Below are 19,657 nucleotides of genomic sequence, written 5' to 3' on the forward strand. Positions count from 1 at the left end.
TGGGCTGTCTGAGAGCTTTTTGTCTTATACAACCCTTTTATTGCTTTCTTTCACTGTCTGTTATGACCGGCTAAGTCTTCAGGAGCACACATCCAAAAGTGGCATTCTGACATCAGTATAGCTTGGTATACTACTTCCTTAGGCTACATGCACACAACTGTATGTTTTGCGGTCCTCCAATTGCAGATCTGCAAAAAAGACGTCCGTATGTTTTTGCGGCTTCATTGTAACAATGCCTATCCACAAAACGGACAAGAATAGGACATGTTCTATTTTTGCGGGGCTATGGAACAGACATACTGATGCAGACGGCACACATTGTGCTGTCTGCATTTTTTGCGGATCCATTGAAATGAATGGGTCTGCATCCTATCCGCAAAAGAACAAACACAATATGTGCATGTAGCCTTAGACTTCATTCACACTTCAGTTATTACGAGCCAAAACCAGTCGTAGATTTGCACCTAGTCTGTATTTTTGACCCACTCCTGGTTTTGGCTCATTGATCGAAATAACTGAAGTGTGAATGCAGCCTTACCTCATCATACAAATTGCAGGTTTAAAAGTCTGAGTCCAGAGCTATAAGTCATTAGTGGAGATAAGGTTTATTGTAAAAGGCTTTCCAGTCGGATTTAGCAGATATTGGCTGGTCATGATTTTCAAAGGTATTGCCATCTACCCTTGCTGATAATGCATCCAGCGCTGCTTGCTTATGAGAACTTGGTGCGTGCCGCCATGTTCAGTGGCAGAGGGAGGGAATCCCTCCCTATGACGTGGCTGCTGCAGAGCCCAATAAAATGAGCAGGCTCTGAAGCTTTCTGCACCACTGCCACCAATGAATGTCTGACGAATAAAGGGGGAGGGTTTACCGCTGCACTCTCAGCTAGTGTGCTTGGCAAATGTCAGCAGCCTCCTCCTGAGTGTCCTCCCCAGAGTCAAGCAGCCAGCATGGCCGGTGCCTGGCCACTGTGCCACCAATGAGGAGTTTAATACAGATACAGGAAGCGGGTGCCATATGTACCTGCCTCCTGTATTTGTATTAAAGGTTAATTATCATTGTTGGCGCAGTGGCACACTATTAGTCATTGGTGGCCGTGGCAGCTTCTGATCAGAGCCCCAGCAGTGTAATCCTGGGGCTCTTGATCAGTTACCATGGCAGCCAGGATGCTACTGAAGCCCTTGCTGCCATGGTCAGCTCCCTGCTGTGTTCTATGCACAGGGCAGCAGGGAGTGTGAGATCCTATTCACCCTAATAGAGCTCTATCAGGGTGAATAGGGAATATCTGTATAAGCTATCGGCCTGATAAACTGAACTCTATCGGTATCTGCTCTACAAAATCAATCTGTCGATCCCTACTTTCCAGTAATGTGGATCCTGAGTAGTTTGATTTTTTTTTATTTTATAGAATTTGATAGTGACCTGAGTTAAAGGCAAACATGCCTTGTGTGCATTGTTACTAATACCTGGAAGTGTTCAGCTCTTCTGTCCTTAAGGCTGAATTCAGTCACTGATCAGCCTTTTATACAGAAGGCGCTCTCCCCTGCTTGCTTTAGATGCCCCACAGTGAATGCCTCATCTTTGCAAGTCTGTGTGCCACAACAGTGATCTAGACCAGCGAGGTAGCTGTTCTAGGTCTCTGCCATAATCTAGGCCAGTTTCCTGGTGTAGATATAATACATTTTGATGGACCGCCCACTCTGGTTCGTTGCCTCTGTTCACTTTGGGCGGGCTCTACTTGCCTCTTTTCAAATTCAGTTTGTCTTCTGTTGCCACTTTTCTGACCCGGAGGGGATGATAAACACCCTTCCAGTTCTCAATTTGTTCATGCATTTCTAGGAATAACACAGCAGTGGCACAATGCAGAGCATTAAGAAAAGGTGCCCCAGAATATTACACAACTTGTTACTAAAACAGCCATGTCATGAGATCTGATAGGTCCACAACCTGAATAGAAAGGGGTTTTCTGGGGAGAATAGAGTTGGAAAATGTTCCAGCGTTACTTGTTACCTACCCTGGTGCCTCTCCACTTCCTGTTCCAGCTCAGAACACTGGAAATGCCCACTCAGCCAGTAACTGGCATGTCCAGCAGGACAGGTAATGGAGAGCAGCAAGCACCAGAAAGCCGTGGGCAGTTGATTGAGGTAAGTAATGTTTGACTTTTTTCCACACTGGAAAATCCATTTAATTACAATCTGACTTTACCATGTGCATGAAGGGAATGTTCACTGAGTAATTGAAATAACTGTGCCCAACTGTCCTTAAGAGCATGTGGCACCTGGTATGAATTGTGGTATTAAGGACTTAGCATATAAGTAATGGCACATTCAAGGTAAGCCCACTTGTGAATGTGTAAAGTTTAGATCAAATTCCTATGGAAAACTGAAGGCTATATGCCATATTGTGCCATTTTGTATTGCTGGAAGTTACTGGGCTTTAGACACTTCAGGAACTAAAATGCAGAAAATCACATGAAATCTTGTACAGTTTTGGGAGGAGTCATTACCTGCCACTTGCTATGTGTCACTGCCATGCATTAACTCTGCCCAATCCAGATCTCAAGACCAGTATGGGCATTTGTAAGCTGCTACAAGTAACCCCAGCCCTCATGTGGATTCAAGGGCTTCAACTCACAGACCATGTCCCATGGATTTAGTTTAAAACTTCCATATACTGGAAGAGGACTTCTGATGAACTGGTTGATTTCTAGGATTGGCACCACAGCAGAGTTCAGCATCAATGCACGTGCATCATATAGTATGCAACGCCTGCGCGGACAGCTATTATGGGCCTTCTAAAAGTCGTCCAACTAGACTCCAAGCAATAAGTTTCTTATAGCAAAAATAAAACCCTTGGCTTCTAGTTTAACGCTTTGCTTGCAGCATACATTTTAATTATGCAATGGTTGCTGAATAGATCATGCTCTAAGGCCGATCACTAGAATGTGTTCAGTGTTATCTGCTTTCCAGTTTAACTGTTGTAGGTGGCTGCGTCATGCAATTAGTGGTTTTTTCCTTTTCTTTTAAGTTGGTAAGAATAGATAGTAGTTTGGCAGAAAGGGTGGTGACAAGAAGTTTTTGCTTAGGCAATGGTTTCTAGTCCTTACTGTTAAGTGTTTTCCCTGCATGCTGGAACACTGACATTGCAGTTCACAACAGAAAAAGCCTGTAAACACAACACTTTTTTTTTTATATATGAATTACTATTTGTACATCAAACTATACATAAACAATGCTACAAACACTACAACAAGAGGATTGCAATTGTCTGGTCTAAACCTATTGTAGGTTTATGTATTGTATTCATTTTGCCATTTCACATTGTACAGAAGAGTCTAGCAGCCTTGTATATTTTGCATTTCACTGTAAAGTTAAACCTAATTGGTTAATCAAGACATGTAAAGTTTCAAGATTGTTGTTACTAGGTTATAAATTGTGGATTGAACAAAATGAATAAGATCAATAAAATTTAGGTGATTTCTGATGTCTATTTAGTCTTTTTTTTAATTTAACCGCTCGTATACTGCATCAAATGATGTTTTGCTACCTCACTGTAGACAGATCTTTGGTTGTGGAGAAAAAGAACATGCCAGTGTCTTAGTGGTTGGTCATGGATTGTAATCGCCATAATTTACATTACTGTGCTTTTGTAAAGGGTAAAATTGGCATCATAAACTGACGTGCCAGGGATTAAAAATCTGCACTGGAGGTCGTTTTAGTGGAGGGTTTTTCCTGCAAATTTTACACCCCAAGCCAGAAGTTGCTCCAGTAGGGAACATGAAATATAAAGGAAGGACTTTTACTTCTCCTAAGGGTCCATTCACACGTCCGTATGTGTTTTTGCGGATTCTCAAAACACTGACACAGGCAATGTGTGGTCTGTAAAATGCAGAACGCACATCACCATCACTCTCCTAGAAAATGCCTTTTAGTGTCTGCAATTGTGGACAAGAATGGGACATGTTCTATATTTATTTTTTGCAGATGCGGACAGCACATTCCGGCCCCAATAAAAATTAATGGGTCCGCACCTGTTCTGCTAAATTGCAAAACGTTTGCGGATCCGTATTGCAGATGTGTGAATGGACCCTTAGGCTAGGTCTACACGACGACATTTGTCGCGCAACATTTTGTTGCACCAATGTCGCGCGACAATTTTTATAATGGCAGTCTATGGTGTCGCGCTGCGACGCGACAGTTGCAGAAAATCCATTCAAGATGGATTTTTCTGCGACTGTCGCATGTTGCAGTGCGACACCATAGACTGCCATTATAAAAATTGTCTGTCGCGCGACAACTGTTGCGCCCTATCTGTCGCGCAGACCTAGCCTAAATGTTGCATCTACTTCTAGGTTTGGCTGAAAACCTGCAGGAAAATCTGCCTCATGTGAACCAACCTTTATGACGCTGGGAGTTTTTAAACTTGTTGAGATTTCCATTGCTATACAATGCAGGTTTGATGGACTTAAATCCCCATTGTTTGAGTCTTCTGTGGTTGTGCATTAACAAGACAGTGAGTAAGACCAGTTGTTAAACTGCCCATTTTTAAACATGCCTTTTCTGAAAAACCGGACAAAATAGGCTATGTATCTGACATCATGTTGCTTCACATGCTAATTATGAGTGAACAGGCCGAGTGAGACTACTGCCATGGAGTCTTAAATGTACCTGTAATAAAAAAGTGTGATGCCTGCTGATCGCTAAGTGAAGAGAAGTGCTCAGTGCCGTCTCCTCACTGCTGAGTAGGACTGGAGACTCTTAAGATCATCAGCGGTGAGCCATGTTTTCTCCGCATTTTAGCAATCAGTGAGGATCTTGGCACTCGCATCCCCCACCAATTGAAGCTTTTGCTATATACATGCACAGAAACAAGGTGGGTGTTTAGCCGTATCCAATAGGTGGTCTTCAGAGCTCACATAAAAGGGGTTCTCTAGTTACACACAACTTGCACTTACTGAAGATGCAGTCCTGAAACACTATGATGTACATTATTAGAAAACTATCCGAACAAAGCTGTACTAAAATTGCCCTCATCAAATGGCTTAAAGGGGTTGTCCCATCAGAATGTCATACTGCGGGAGAAATCTTCCCCTGACCAGCTGTTTTAAAGGTAGTGTCTGGGATGAGAACCATTTTAAAGGAAACCTGTCAGCACTTTCTAATCCTATTTATCCACTTTTCTAAAAATACTTTTTAATACATTAATGATAGTTCGTTCAGAATAGATTTTAATATCAGTTCAGAGAAAAACCTAAAATAAATGTTCCCACCATATAGGTAAATGAACCTTATCTCTGAAACATGAGACAGCACTCATCTGAGTCCAGTGTTCCCTGACTCGGAGCCCAGCCCCGCATCCTTGCTCCCCGATGTCACAAAGCTAGAGCGCCATGAGTTAGCGCATGCGCAGTTCTTTCCCTGAGGCTGGCGCCAGCACAGGGAAGGAACACTATGCCGACACTGCGCATGCTCTAGCTTGCAGATTGTGAGATTACGGCGCTCTAGCTTTATGACATCGGGGAGCAAGGAGGAGATTCGGGGGATGCGGGTCGGTGCTGGGCTCCGGAAATGTTAGTAACAGCTCCTTGGGCTTCTTACTTGCCTCATTTACATATATAAAATAGTTTTTGGGACACAATAAAAGCACACAGAGCTATGGGGACTGGATATTGCGGATGTGCTAGCGGCCATCTAGAAACCCATGTCCTCAGCTCTATCTCCAAAATCCAGGTTCACTTTAATAGTATTGTGTGTAAATTGTATCTGTCAGCAGTTACACAACACCTGGGGTGCAGCTTCCACTTGCTGCATAGTTCAGAAATAGCAGCCTTAGGGCTCATGCACATGACTGAATTTTGCGTTCCGCAAAAAATACAGATGATGTCCGTGTGCATTCCGTATTTGCGGAATGGAACAGCTGGCCCTAAAAGAACAGTCCTATCCTTGTCCGTAATGTGGATAATAGGCCATGTTCTTTTTTTTTGCAGAACGGAAACAGAATGCACACGGAGCATACTGTCCGCAAGAAAACGGAACAGACACTGAAAGAAAATACGGTCGTGCGCTTGAGCGTTTAGGGAGTTCACTTCACCATTATTTTCCCGTTCTTATCCAACAGAAAAACTAAAATACAGGATCTTGGTCATCAGTTATTTACATTTGGCATCTGTTTGAGATGCTTTTTTTTTTTTGATGTAAAGAAAGTCCTGCATGCAGCACCTTTTTTTTAGTTTGATCAGAAGAATGGAAAAATAAATGGTGATGTGAACTCTTCCTCAACACACCTTGTGCTGCTCCTTCAAGTACCCTCTGGGTAGTCTCATCTCAGACATTGATAGCATATCACAGCTATCAGCAGTTTTGAGGGGTCAAAACTACTGACAGTCTTTCTTTAAGGCTTCATGCACACTGCCATTGTGCGGCCGGTCCGTGCATTGGAACGGCCGTGCGGCAGCCGGGTCGGATCAAGACCCATTCAACTTGAATGGGTCAGTGATCCGTCCGCACTGCAAAAAAAATAATATCTTCTAGGATGCGGGGAGCACACGGCTGGTGCCCGCATTTTGCCGTGTGCATGAGGCCTAACACTCCGTTTATATTGAAAGCTGTATTATGCCCTTGTGTAGTCACCGGATCATTTCTCCTTTTGTCTATCATTTCTGAGTCATTAACCCACTACCTTAGTTGGCATACACAACATTGGTAACCCCAGAAGAACACCAATGAGACCTTTCAGGCAAGCATGTCTGTTATGGACACTACTCGTTTTGCAGGAGCGCCCAGCACTATAATGATTCATAATGCTGTGTGTCTCTGTACGACCTTACTTCTACAGAATTATACTGACAGCATTATGTCCGTATAATTCAGTAGATGCAAGGTCATGCAGAGAAACACAGCATTATAAATCATAGTGCCGTGCGCTCCTGTGAAAGGAGCAGTGTCCATAACGGGAAATCATGCTTACACACGGACCTTGATTTCTGCACCGGACATGCTTTTCTGAAAGAGGCCTAAGGCCTCTGTCACACGGGCAAGTTTTCCGTGCGGCTCAATGCGTGATGTGCACGCATTGCACCCGCACTGAATCCTGACCCATTCATTTCTATGGGGCTGTGTACATGAGCGACGTTTTTCACGCATCAATTCTGCGTTGTGTGAAAATCGCAGCATGTTCTCTATTCTGCGTTTTTCACACAACACAGGCCCCATAGAAGTGAATGGGGCTGCGTGAAAAACATGGTTATAATGGAAAATGTCCATTAAGGGTTAAAAAAATGACTCTCCTCATCCACTTGATCGAGCAGCAGTTATCTTCTTTCTTCTTCTATTGTCCTTTTGCAGAATTTCCTCGCACACTTTTTTTTTTTTTTTTTTTTTTTTTTTTTTTTTTTTAAGGAAGGTTTTGAGACAGATTTTTCCAGGGGTTCTTCAGCCAAAGCCAGGAGTGGATCTAGCAGGAAGGAGAAGGAGAAGTAGAAGTCCTTCTTTTATATTTCCGAATCCTTATTATGTATTCCTGGCTTTGGCTTTAAAAACTGCAGATTTTGGGTGAATTTCATATCTTGCTGTATTATGTTTATATGTGTAAATATACAGTAGAATGGTTTTACCTTCCATTGGAGCTTGGGACTGTGTTTTGTGCTTAATTCTTTCCTCTACATATCTGTTCACACAGCGGATTTTGAAAATCTCTGCCTATAAAAGTCAGCACGGAATCCCAGCTTGTTTTTTTATGCTTTTTTTTTTTTTTTAACCAGTGGGTATTTACTGCAATACAAAACTGCATTTTCAGTTTGTGGTTTTTGGGCATGGACACGTACGGAGTGATTTCATGACACTTCTCACTCATTCCGATGGGAGATTCAGAGCAGATTCCACCCTTAGGCCTCCTGCACACGAACATGTGCGCCCCGTGGCCGTGCTGCCACCGTGGGGCAGCCACAGCGGATCTCGGACCCATTCACTTTAATGGGTCCGCGATCCAGGCGTTCCGCAAAAAGATAGAACATGTCCTATCTTTTTGTGGAACGGACGAAACCCCACGGAAGCACTCAGTAGTGCTTCCGTAGGGTTTCATTTTGTGCTTCCTTTCCACACCATTCCGCATCTCCGGACCCATTGAAGTGAATGGGTCCGCATCCGTAATGCGGAATACACAGGGAACGGTGCCCATGTATTGCGGGTCCGCGATATGGCAATGGGCAGTACACGTTAGTGTGCAGGAGGCTTTAATGAGAGGCTGTTTTGGAGCTGATTGTGAAGGAGAAATCCGCCGAAAGCAGCACCAAAAAACAGGCCCTAACCCTGGGTTCACACCTGAGCGTTTTACAGCGCGTTCAAACGCGCTGTAAAACGCTCAAGACATGAAATCCAATGCTTCCCTATGGGAAGGGTTCACACCTGGGCGTTTTACAGCGCGTTCCTACGCGCTGTAAAACGCCCGACGCTCAAACAAGTGCTTGAGCTTTTTTTTGGGCGTTTGTCGCGCGTTTTGGCCCATAGACTTCAATGGGAACGCGCAACGCTTGATTTTAGCGCGTTTTTGACACATAAAACGCGCGTTCGAACGCGCGTCTTGGATTTTGCAACATGCTGGAAAAGGCACAACACCAGGTGCAAAGCACAGTTTTGGAGAGAATCCAGCATGGAGGAGTCTCTCTGTGACACCGAGAACCTCATCAGGCTGGTGCAAGCCAAACGCTGCCTGTATGATACGCAGGATGCCAACTACAAAAATAGGAGGAGCAGGCAGCAGGCCTGGGAGGATATTGCCAAAAGCATCTGGCCAGATTGGAGCAGTTTAACCAAGACAGTGAAACAGGGAAAAGGTATTTCAATGTGTGTTCTAATGTGAAAAGTAAACTCCTTGTGTGCAGTGGTGTACCAACTATATGTAATAGCCCTGGCCAGCTCTACCTGCAGCCCTCCAGCTGTTGTCAAACGCCACCTCCACAAATGCTGGCCTGTATTGTCCTTGCTGGAGCCTGTGCAGGCATGCATGGAGTGGGATTTTTTAGCAACAGCTAGAGGGACGCAGCATCACCATCCCTGTTCTTGTATATGGGCACTCAGTGGCCTTAGTTTACAAAGAATGATGTGCACATTACCATGTTGTAATAGTGTCCCCTCGCCCCTTTAGTTTTTAGTACTGTCCTGGTTCACCCTCCCCCACATTCTGGTACAATGCAATGGCCCAGTATGATCAATTTGCAGTGGTTCCACTATCTTGTGCCAGACTGCGCTCTTTCAATCCGCAAATGTAGTGGCATTTTGAAATGTAGGCCTAAGTTTGGGTTGAGGGATTTGAATCCTAAGTTGTTATTGATATTGTGTACTTTTTAGAATGAGACTGTTTGTGGGCTCTGGGTGGCAAGGCATATGTTAGGTGTTTGGGTTTGTAATGTGCCAGTATTGGGCACCTTGATGGGATCCGTTATTTCACCCTCCTTGGCTTATATTCTACTGGCCGAGTATTGGCCACTTAAATGGGACACATGATTTCGCCCATATTTCTAAACCCTTGTTAATGGGCGACTATTGATGGCCACTATAGGGGCATCCTCAAGGGGCACTATATAGGTAAAAAAAAAAAAAATGCACAAAAGATCGTTTCCAAATTTTTCATTTAGCCCTAGTCATAATCAAACAAATTAGAAAATCAAATAATATGTAAACACACTTTTCAGACAAAAAATATAAATGAACAGAAACTTAGATGGCTTCCAATTGCCATGGTAACGCCCCATGTGGGCTCACAAAATATGTGTTGAAGTGGTCCCGGACAGCTGCACCGTGCCGGGTCCCACGCACACCGCTCTGATTCCGACTCTCCAAGGAATGGCTGAGGGAATCTTCGAAATTAAAGCCATCCCGTAGACGTACAAAATTGTGCAGAGCAGACGCTGCCTTCACGGCCGAGATAGCGGTCTCCAATTTGAAATAAATGGGCGAATGGAGAAAGCGCCATTTGTTCGCTAAAATCCCAAAGGCGCACTCCACCACCCTGCGTGCCCTTGTCAGCCGGTAATTAAATACACGCCTGGCAATGGAGAGTCCCCGGCTGGAGTACGGCCTCATCAGATGCTCCCCCAGCGCAAAGGCCTCGTCCCCCACAAAAACGAAGGGCATAGCGGGAAAAGTGGTCCCAGGCAGTGTGGTGTTCCCCGGGAGGTCCAGCTCATTATTATTGAGCATTTGCCCAAAGGCCGAATGCCCGAAAACAGCGGAGTCTGAGCTGCTGCCGTAGGACCCCACATCAATGTATCGGAAGCAATAGTTTGCATCAGACACCGCAAAAAGAACAAAAGAAAAATATTTTTTATAATTAAAAAATTGACTCCCGCTCCTTATGGGCTTCTGAACGCGGATATGCTTCCCGTCTATTGCGCCGACACAGTTTGGGAAATTGCAGGATTCGAAAAACAGATCCGCAATTTGCAGCCAGTCCTCCTTCTGTGGTTGGGCCATCACAGCAGGATGAAGGACGTCCCAAATTGCCACGCAGGTTTCACGGATGATCATGCTGGCTGTGGACTTCCCAATGAGAAAGGCGAAGTGTAGACTGGCCAATGAGTGTCCGATAGCTAAATACCTGAAACAAATGTAAGAAAATAAAGAGATATTAACGGATGCTTTTTTTTTCGTTTTTCATAGTCAACACTATCAAAGGCAAATGGAAAAGCCTGAAAGACGCCTTTATCCGCCATCGCCGCAAACAAAAGGAGCAGAGGAGCGGATCCTCCCCAGGCGGACGCTCCAGTTATGTGCATGCAGCACAAATGTCTTTTTTGATATCGTGCACCGAAATGCGGAGGTGAGTCAAGGGCATACACATTGAGGAGAGGATGTGGTATGACATTACATACATTCAATTTCATATGGGGAACATACTTACCTATATTTTCCACTTCACAGCACCGATAGTAGCTGGGAACCCAGCCAGGCGCAAGCTGATGAGGAAGAGGACGAGGGCACAATCGACAGTGAGCCGGGCCCATCTATGGGGCCAATGAGTCCTCCAGCCCCCCCCCCACTCCGACTTTCGTCAGCCCCATGCAGACTGTCCAAGCCGTACCAGAGGCAACTCGGCAGACCAGACATAGAAGGAGGAGAACTGAGAGACAGGAGGACCGCCTAATCGGCTGCCTAGATGCCCTGGCACATCCTGTGCCCAAACTTAGCAGCGACGCATATTTTCTCCTGAGTCTAGAGGAGAAAATGCTGCATGTGCCGAGACATCTGATCACCAAAGTAAGGGAGGAGGTGACTAACACCATAGACAAGTATTGCCTCCCTTACGAGCTAGCAACGTCTAGCACTGCCCCACAGCATCCCCCACAGCAGCCACCACAGCAGCCACCACAGCAGCCACCACAATATGGCCACCAATATGGGGCACAATATGCCCCACAATATGGCCCACAACATCCCCAACATGCACAACAACACCCTCACACATACCCAGCACACACATACACACAAAGTAACATACAACACCCTCTTGAGACATGGCAGACACAACACACATCATACCCATATCCCTCTTCAAGCACGGGCCCAAGCACCTCCACCATCACCACCACTGAAATGCCACCCGCCAATCAGTCTCGCGGAGCCAGAGAGACACGGCGGGATCCCGAGGCAGAGTTTTCTGGGCCGCAATATGAAACCCTTTGAGAAACGGAGAAGAGGGAAATTCTCCGGCTCAAGGGTTTGGGAGCCAAAAAGGGCACTTATCTTGAAAATTGTTGGTCATATTTATATGTTATTTTTACTACATTGCTCCTTTGTTTGTAAAACAGTTTAAACACATTTGATTTGGAAATGTATGATGTGAATACATTCACCAAAGTTAAAAAAATTTAAACAACTGTTTGGACTATTTTTGGAAAGTGAGGGGTAAAACATGGCCAAATGTGGATACATGATGCATGTATGGGATATCTATGCCACACGTTGACAACATACACATCACATACCCCCCGCACAAACACTCATACGTCACAAACAGCAAGAGAAACAGGGCAAAACTCAGATCATGGCACAACACACTGCAAATGGTTTAAATGGCCACAATAATAGGCTACTTACCGCAAAGTAATGACCAGTCTTTCCACTGGTGGGATGCAGTCCCGCATGAAGGTGTCCTGACGCTGCAAATGAGGAGACAACAGCACCAGGAGCTCGTCAAAGCTGGGAAACAATAAAATGTTCATGGTTAACAATACAAAAAGCACAAAACACTTAGCTTAACCATTGAAAAAACATTGCAACCACGTATACGTACTAACCTGTGGATGGACATCCTGGTGTAGTCAAAAAACTGGTCCTCATGGGCACGGAGGTTGGCATACAGTGCCCAGAACTGGCCCCTCTCCTGTCTATTTGCAATCACAGGATGGACCCAGAAACGTCGCCTGCTGTCCCGCCTTCTCCTCAAGCGTTCCAGGTGGATAGCTGCAACAAGTGCCGCAACACGTCGCCGTCTATAGCATTCCATGATGACTACAAACCACACACTCTACCAACACACATGGAATTTCACACCTCCAATGCGCTAGGATTGGCCAAACTTCATATACACAGGGATATTTGCTGATTGGACAACACTGCAGTCAATCACAGAAACGTGCGTCAAACGCGCGTTTACTATTGCAAAAAACGCGCATAAAAACGCGCATAAAAACGCGCGTTAAAACGCGCGTCTCAGAAACGCTCAGGTGTGAACCCAGGGTTAAAGATTCAGACAGGCTTCGTGAGTGACATTGTATCCATTTACTCATATCTGACTTTGGTCTTCATCTCTCAAAGTAGCATCAGGTGTGTTTAGACCCAAAACATGAAATGTAAGAACAAAGCCCATAAAGAGTGTGTTGTTGACACAAGTCTCAGATTTGGCAGCATCCGTACAAACCAGCTAAATCAAGACAAGACTGTGTGTTCAGACAAGGTTTCTGGGAATATAATTCACATTATATTCTTGTACAATAAGAGTAAGATTTACAGGCAAAATATGTGCCATCAGCTCAATACCATAATATAATGGGTCACAATATCTCTGTACATTGTGTCATGAAGCCTGTTTATACAGCCAATACCATCCAAAGCTCTGAGAAATGATTCAGTTCACTATCCATTTAAATGTAGTGGTTCTACAGTAATAACTGTGTTTAACCCCTTCCTGACCAATGACAGATGACTTCCTCCATTTGATGTACTATCATGTCTTTCTGATCAGGCAGGCACCATAGTGGATCAGTGTATGGGCCCGGCTGTATCTGCCAGCATCACTGTAAAAGCCGATGCTGGCAGGTTAACCCTTTCTATGCCAGGGTAATCGCTGACCACTGCATAGAAGGGATTTGCGGTGGGTGAGGATCTCTATCAGGTCCCTGCGTTGCGGTGACGGAGACCCGATGGGTGAGAAGGCAGCAAGGCATCGGGTCCCCTAGATAAATGTTAGTGTATTATACTGTGTAATACACTAACAGGCAATTCATTACAATACAGATGTATTTTTAATAATATAAAATACATTTTCAAGTTAAAAAAAAAAAGCCCCTTTTCCCTGATTTTATAATAAAAAATAAAAAATGATAAAAATTAGGTATCGCTGTGTCTGTAACGACTGGCTCTTTAAATATATCACATAATCGACCACCCAGTCAATGGCTTTTTGGCACAGTTTTTATTATTATTATTCACCTAAGGTCATGTGATTTTTATAGAGCTGGTTGTGACGGACATAGCGATACCTAGTATGTGTACTTTTGTATTTTATTTATTTTACTTTACCCACAATAAAAGCATTTTTGAAACAAAAAAAAGATGTTTTAGTTTCTCCATATTCTGAGAGCCATAGTTCTTTTTTTTTTTTTTTTGGCCGATTCTCTTATGTAGGGGCTAATTTTTTGCAGAATGAGGTGATGGTTTGAGTCGTACTATTTTGGGGTGCATACGCCTTTTTGATCACTTTTTCTGATGTAGGGGACAAAAAAAATGACTTTGACACTTTTTTTGTCCCCTTACATCACAAAAATTGTAATACCTAAAGCGATCAAAAAGTCATATGTACCCCAAAATAGCCTCAAACTGTCACCTCATCCTGCAAAAAAATAAAAAATTAGCCCCTGCATAAGACAATCGGCCAAAAAATGATGTCAGAATATGGAGACACTAAAACATATTTTTTTTGTTTTAAAAATGCTTTTATTGTGTAAAACTTAAAAGGGAACCTGTCACCGGTATTTTGTGTATAGAGCTGAGAACATGGGTTGCTAGATGGCCACTAGCACATCCGCAATATCCAGTCCCCATAGCTGTGTGTGCTTCTATTGTGTAAAAAAAACTATTTGATACATATGCAAATTAACCTGAGATGAGTCCTGTATGTGAGATGAGTCAGGGACAGGACTCATCTCAGGTTAATTTGCATATGTATCAAATCGGTTTTTTTACACAATAAAAGCACACCGAGCTATGGGGACTGGGTATTCAGGATGTGCTAGCGGCCATCTAGCAACCCATGTCCTCAGCTCTATGCACAAAATCCCGGTGACAGGTTCCCTTTAACTAAAAAAAGAAAAAGTATATATATTAGGTATTGCCACATCTGTAACGACCTGCTCTATAAAAATATCAGATTACCTACCCCCACAGGTGAATGCTGTAAGAAAAAAAAAAAGTGCCAAAACAGAAAATTTTTTGGTCACCTTGCCCCATAACATGCAATATTGAATGATCAAAAAAATGTGCTCCAAAATGGTACCAATAATAAAAAAAAAACACACCTCTTCCTGCAAAAAACAAGCCCCTGCACATGACGATCGGCAGAAAAATAAAAAAATATGGCGTTCAGAAAATGGAGACACAAAAACATTATTTTTTGTCAAAAATGCTTTGTTATGTAAAACTGAAACAAGCAGACAAAAAAGTAGACATATCAAAAATCATATGTACCCCAAAATAATACTAATAAAACTGTCACCTTATCCCGTAGTTTCCAAAAGTGGGTCACTTTTTGGGAGTTTCTACTGTAGGGGTGCATCAGGGGGGCTTCAAATGGGACATGGTATCTAAAAACCAGTCAAGCAAAATCTGCCTTCCAAAAACCATATGGCGTTCCTTTCCTTCTGCGCCCTGCTGTGTGCCCTTACATAGGTTTACCACCACATGTGGGGTGTTTCTGTAAACTACAGAATCAGGGTGATACATATGGAGTTTTGTTTGGCTGTTAACCCTTAAATCTGCCATTTTCCTTTAATTCTTGTGGATTACCTAAAAGGTTAATAAAGTTTGTAAAATCAGTTTTGAATAACTTGAGGGGTGTTGTTTCTAAAATAGGGTCATTTTCAAAATGATGCCAAGATAAAGTAGACAGATTAACTTTTCTGAACTAATATTTAGTTGTATGATCTTTATTTCTGATAACTGCTTTACATGTGTGTGGCATGGCATCTGCTAACATCTGACACCTGCGAACAGATATTCCAGCCATAACTTTTTTATTTTTCCATTCACATGGCCATATAAAGGGCTTGTTTTTTACGGGACAAGTTGTACTTTCTAATGGCATAATTTAATATTGCTTATAGTATAGTGGAAAGCTGAACAAACTTCTAAATGGGGTGGAACTATAAAAAATAAAAAACTATGCAATTCCGCCAATTTCATGGGTTTTGTTTTTATGGCATTTCCTGTGCGGTAAAACTGACCTGTTAACATCATTCCCTGGGTCAGTATGACGACACTAATACCACATATGTATAGTTTTTCTTGTGTGCTAATACTGCAAAAATAAAATAAAAACTTTGGGGGGAAATTTTTTTTCTTTGTATTGCAATATTCTGAACCACCCCCATAATTTCTTGTAGTTATGTCTATGTGAGGCGATCTTTAGATTTTGTTTATAGCGTTTTGGGGGTGTATATGATTTTTTTTATCACTTTTTATTCAGTTTTTTGTGGAGGTGAAGCAAAAAGTGTCAAAGTACGCCATTCTGCATTGTGCTTGCAACCTTGAAGGATGTTGTGCTGCGGTTCTGTCGGTCAAAAATCTATTGCAGACATAAGCCACTGATAAATTGTGATAGGGACAGTATGAGAAGATTATAGGGAGAGAACAGGAGATATATTTGGGAATTTTGAGTATATTAAGGAGTTTGACCAGGGAAAGAGTCACAGCATAGGCTGGTCCCACATCAGGTGTATTTGCTGGCAGCCTAATTTTACATTAAAGATTCCTGCAAAAACAGACTTTTTTGGAAAAACCTTCTTTCATGGGCTTTCTTTCATAGACTTCTTGCCATACAAATTACATTCTTGCAAACACCGAGGAATTGCCTCCTTTTTTTTTTCTTCTTGACACAGGTTCTATTTACTGTTTGCATTTGGGTATCATGCGCTATAGCCATGTTGCTGAATGGCTGTACAGGTCCTTCTAAAAAAATTAGCATATTGTGATAAAGTTCATTATTTTCTGTAATGTACTGATAAACATTAGACTTTCATATATTTTAGATTCATTACACACCAACTGAAGTAGTTCAAGCCTTTTATTGTTTTAATATTGATGATTTTGGCATACAGCTCATGAAAACCCAAATTTCCTATCTCAAAAAATTAGCATATTTCATCCGACCAATAAAAGAAAAGTGTTTTTAATACTAAAAAAGTCAACCTTCAAATAATTATGTTCAGTTATGCACTCAATACTTGGTCGGGAATCCTTTTGCAGAAATGACTGCTTCAATGCGGCGTGGCATGGAGGCAATCAGCCTGTGGCACTGCTGAGGTGTTATGGAGGCCCAGGATGCTTCGATAGCGGCCTTAAGCTCATCCAGAGTGTTGGGTCTTGCGTCTCTCAACTTTCTCTTCCCAATATCCCACAGATTCTCTATGGGGTTCAGGTCAGGAGAGTTGGCAGGCCAATTGAGCACAGTAATACCATGGTCAGTAAACCATTTACCAGTGGTTTTGGCACTGTGAGCAGGTGCCAGGTCGTGCTGAAAAATGAAATCTTCATCTCCATAAAGCTTTTCAGCAGATGGAAGCATGAAGTGCTCCAAAATCTCCTGATAGCTAGCTGCATTGACCCTGCCCTTGATAAAACACAGTGGACCAACATCAGCAGCTGACATGGCACCCCAGACCATCACTGACTGTGGGTACTTGACACTGGACTTCAGGCATTTTGGCATTTCCCTCTCCCCAGTCTTCCTCCAGACTCTGGCACCTTGATTTCCGAATGACATGCAACAGTCCAGTGCTGCTTCTCTGTAGCCCAGGTCAGGCACTTCTGCTGCTGTTTCTGGTTTAAAAGTGGCTTGACCTGGGGAATGCGGCACCTGTAGCCCATTTCCTGCACATGTCTGTACACGGTGGCTCTGGATGTTTCTACTCCAGACTCGTTGTGCAGCGTTTTCTGCCACACTTTTTCCTTCCCAGACTTCCCACTGAGGTGCCTTGATACAGCACTCTGGGAACAGCCTATTCGTTCAGAAATTTCTGTGTCTTACCCTCTTGCTTGAGGGTGTCAATGATGGCCTTCTGGACAGCAGTCAGGTCGGCAGTCTTACCCATGATTGCGGTTTTGAGTAATGAACCAGACTGGGAGTTTTTAAAAGCCTCAGGAATCTTTTGCAGGTGTTTAGAGTTAATTAGTTGATTCAGATGATTAGGTTAATAGCTCGTTTAGAGAACCTTTTCATGATATGCTAATTTTTTTAGATAGGAATTTGGGGTTTTCATGAGCTGTATGCCAAAATCATCAATATTAAAACAATAAAAGGCTTGAACTACTTCAGTTGGTGTGTAATGAATCTAAAATATATGAAAGTCTAATGTTTATCAGTACATTACAGAAAATAATGAACTTTATCACAATATGCTAATTTTTTTAGAAGGACCTGTACAGTGCTGCAAGATAAGGGGTAGATAGATACAGTAAATGCATTTTACATCAGTAATGCAAATTATATAACCATGTTACTGAAGGAATTATTGGATCAGAGTGGGTAGTTTGGGAGGGGGGCTAAGAAGCCCACAATGAGATATCACAGTCTGATAAAAGTGGTGGCGAGGGTGAGGACTGTAACAATGATTGTGTGTTTGACAGGACCTGGGAGCCGGATCAGTGTGCTGACGAGGTGGTAATATCAGAGGAACAGGTTGTGGCAGCGCCAATAAAGAGCAGAGGCAACGCATGGCCACAACCTCCCAAAAAACTTTCAGGCCAGATCTGCTTCTATTATGGTCAGCTTGGGAACTGGTGATGCCACTGATATTGTGGGTGTAGGCTCAAAACGTGACAGACCTAAACCAAGCTTGGCTGCTGCTAGGTCTGTGCAAGTATCTTCCATCATGCAGCTTTTCAAGTGCCTGAAGACAAAAGCATCTGCAAGATCTGCAGGATTAACAAATACCATGAGTGTTCAAACATATGCACCACAGCTCTATTGAACCACATGAAGTGGCGTCGCCAGTCACTGTGGGAGAGTGGCAGCCAGCTAGCGCAACAAGAGTATCCTCCTCATGGCAGCCAAGCCACATGTACATGGCAGACACTTAGTTGCTCTCTTGCTCAGACTACTCCTCCTCCTACTCCGCTCTGTTGCCAGCAATTAATAACTGAATGTGTGGCCAAGAAACAACTCTACACGCCCATCAATCTGCTGGTGCTCTAGCTTAACTCCCACTTGGCTGGTGCTGTCTCTGCCGTACCACTTAGGCCCCTTTCACACGGGCGAGTTTTCCGCGCGGGTGCAATGCGTTAGGTGAACGCATTGCACCCGCACTGAATCCGGACCCATTCATTTCTATGGGGCTGTGCACATGAGCGGTGATTTTCACGCATCACTTGTGCGTTGAGTGAAAATCGCAGCATGCTCTATTTTGTGTGTTTTTCACGCAATGCAGGCCCCATATAAGTGAATGGGGCTGCGTGAAAATCGCAAGCATCCACAAGCAAGTGCGGATGCGGTGCGATTTTCACGCACGGTTGCTAGTAGACAATCGGGATGGGGACCCGATCATTATTATTTTCCCTTATAACATGGTTAGAGGGGAAAATAATAGCATTCTGAATACAGAATGCTAAGTAAAATAGGGCTGGAGGGGTTAAAAAATAAATAAATAATTTAACTCACCTTAATCCACTTGTTCGCGCAGCGGGCATCTCTTCTGTCTTCATCTGTGAGGATAAGGACCTTTGATGACGTCACTACGCTCATCACATGGTGATTGATCATGTGATGAGCATAGTGACGTCATCAAAGGTCCTTTTCCTCACAGATGAAGACAGAAGAGAAGCTGGGCTGCGCGAACAAGTGGATTAAGGTGAGTTAATTTTATTTATTTTTTTAACCCCTCCAGCCCTATTTTATTTAGCATTCTGTATTCAGAATGCTATTATTTTCTCTTATAACCATGTTATAAAAGGGAAAATAATACAATCTACACCTTGAACCCAAACCTGAACTTCTGTGAAGAAGAAGTTCGGGTCTGGGTGCCACATTCAGTTTTTTATCACGCGCGTGCAAAACGCATTGCACCCGCGCAATAAAAACTGAACAACGGAACGCAATCGCAGTAAAAACTGACTGCAATTGGGTACCTAGTCGCACGGGTTTGCTGCAACGCATCTGGACCTTATCCGGACA

The 19,657-nt window shown here is 43.3% G+C and overlaps 1 long non-coding RNA gene across 1 annotated transcript; it reads left to right on the top strand.

The window, feature by feature from the left end:
* The first annotated feature begins 8,716 nt into the window (after positions 1 to 8,716).
* On the top strand, positions 8,717 to 11,786 carry LOC122936207. The gene is made up of 3 exons (XR_006388894.1): positions 8,717 to 8,828; positions 10,654 to 10,813; positions 10,915 to 11,786. It is a non-coding gene; the product is annotated as an uncharacterized LOC122936207 (long non-coding RNA).
* Positions 11,787 to 19,657: the final 7,871 nt, after the last annotated feature.

The sequence above is a fragment of the Bufo gargarizans genome, chromosome 4, assembly GCF_014858855.1.
Source record: "Bufo gargarizans isolate SCDJY-AF-19 chromosome 4, ASM1485885v1, whole genome shotgun sequence".
NCBI classification, from domain to species: domain Eukaryota; kingdom Metazoa; phylum Chordata; class Amphibia; order Anura; family Bufonidae; genus Bufo; species Bufo gargarizans.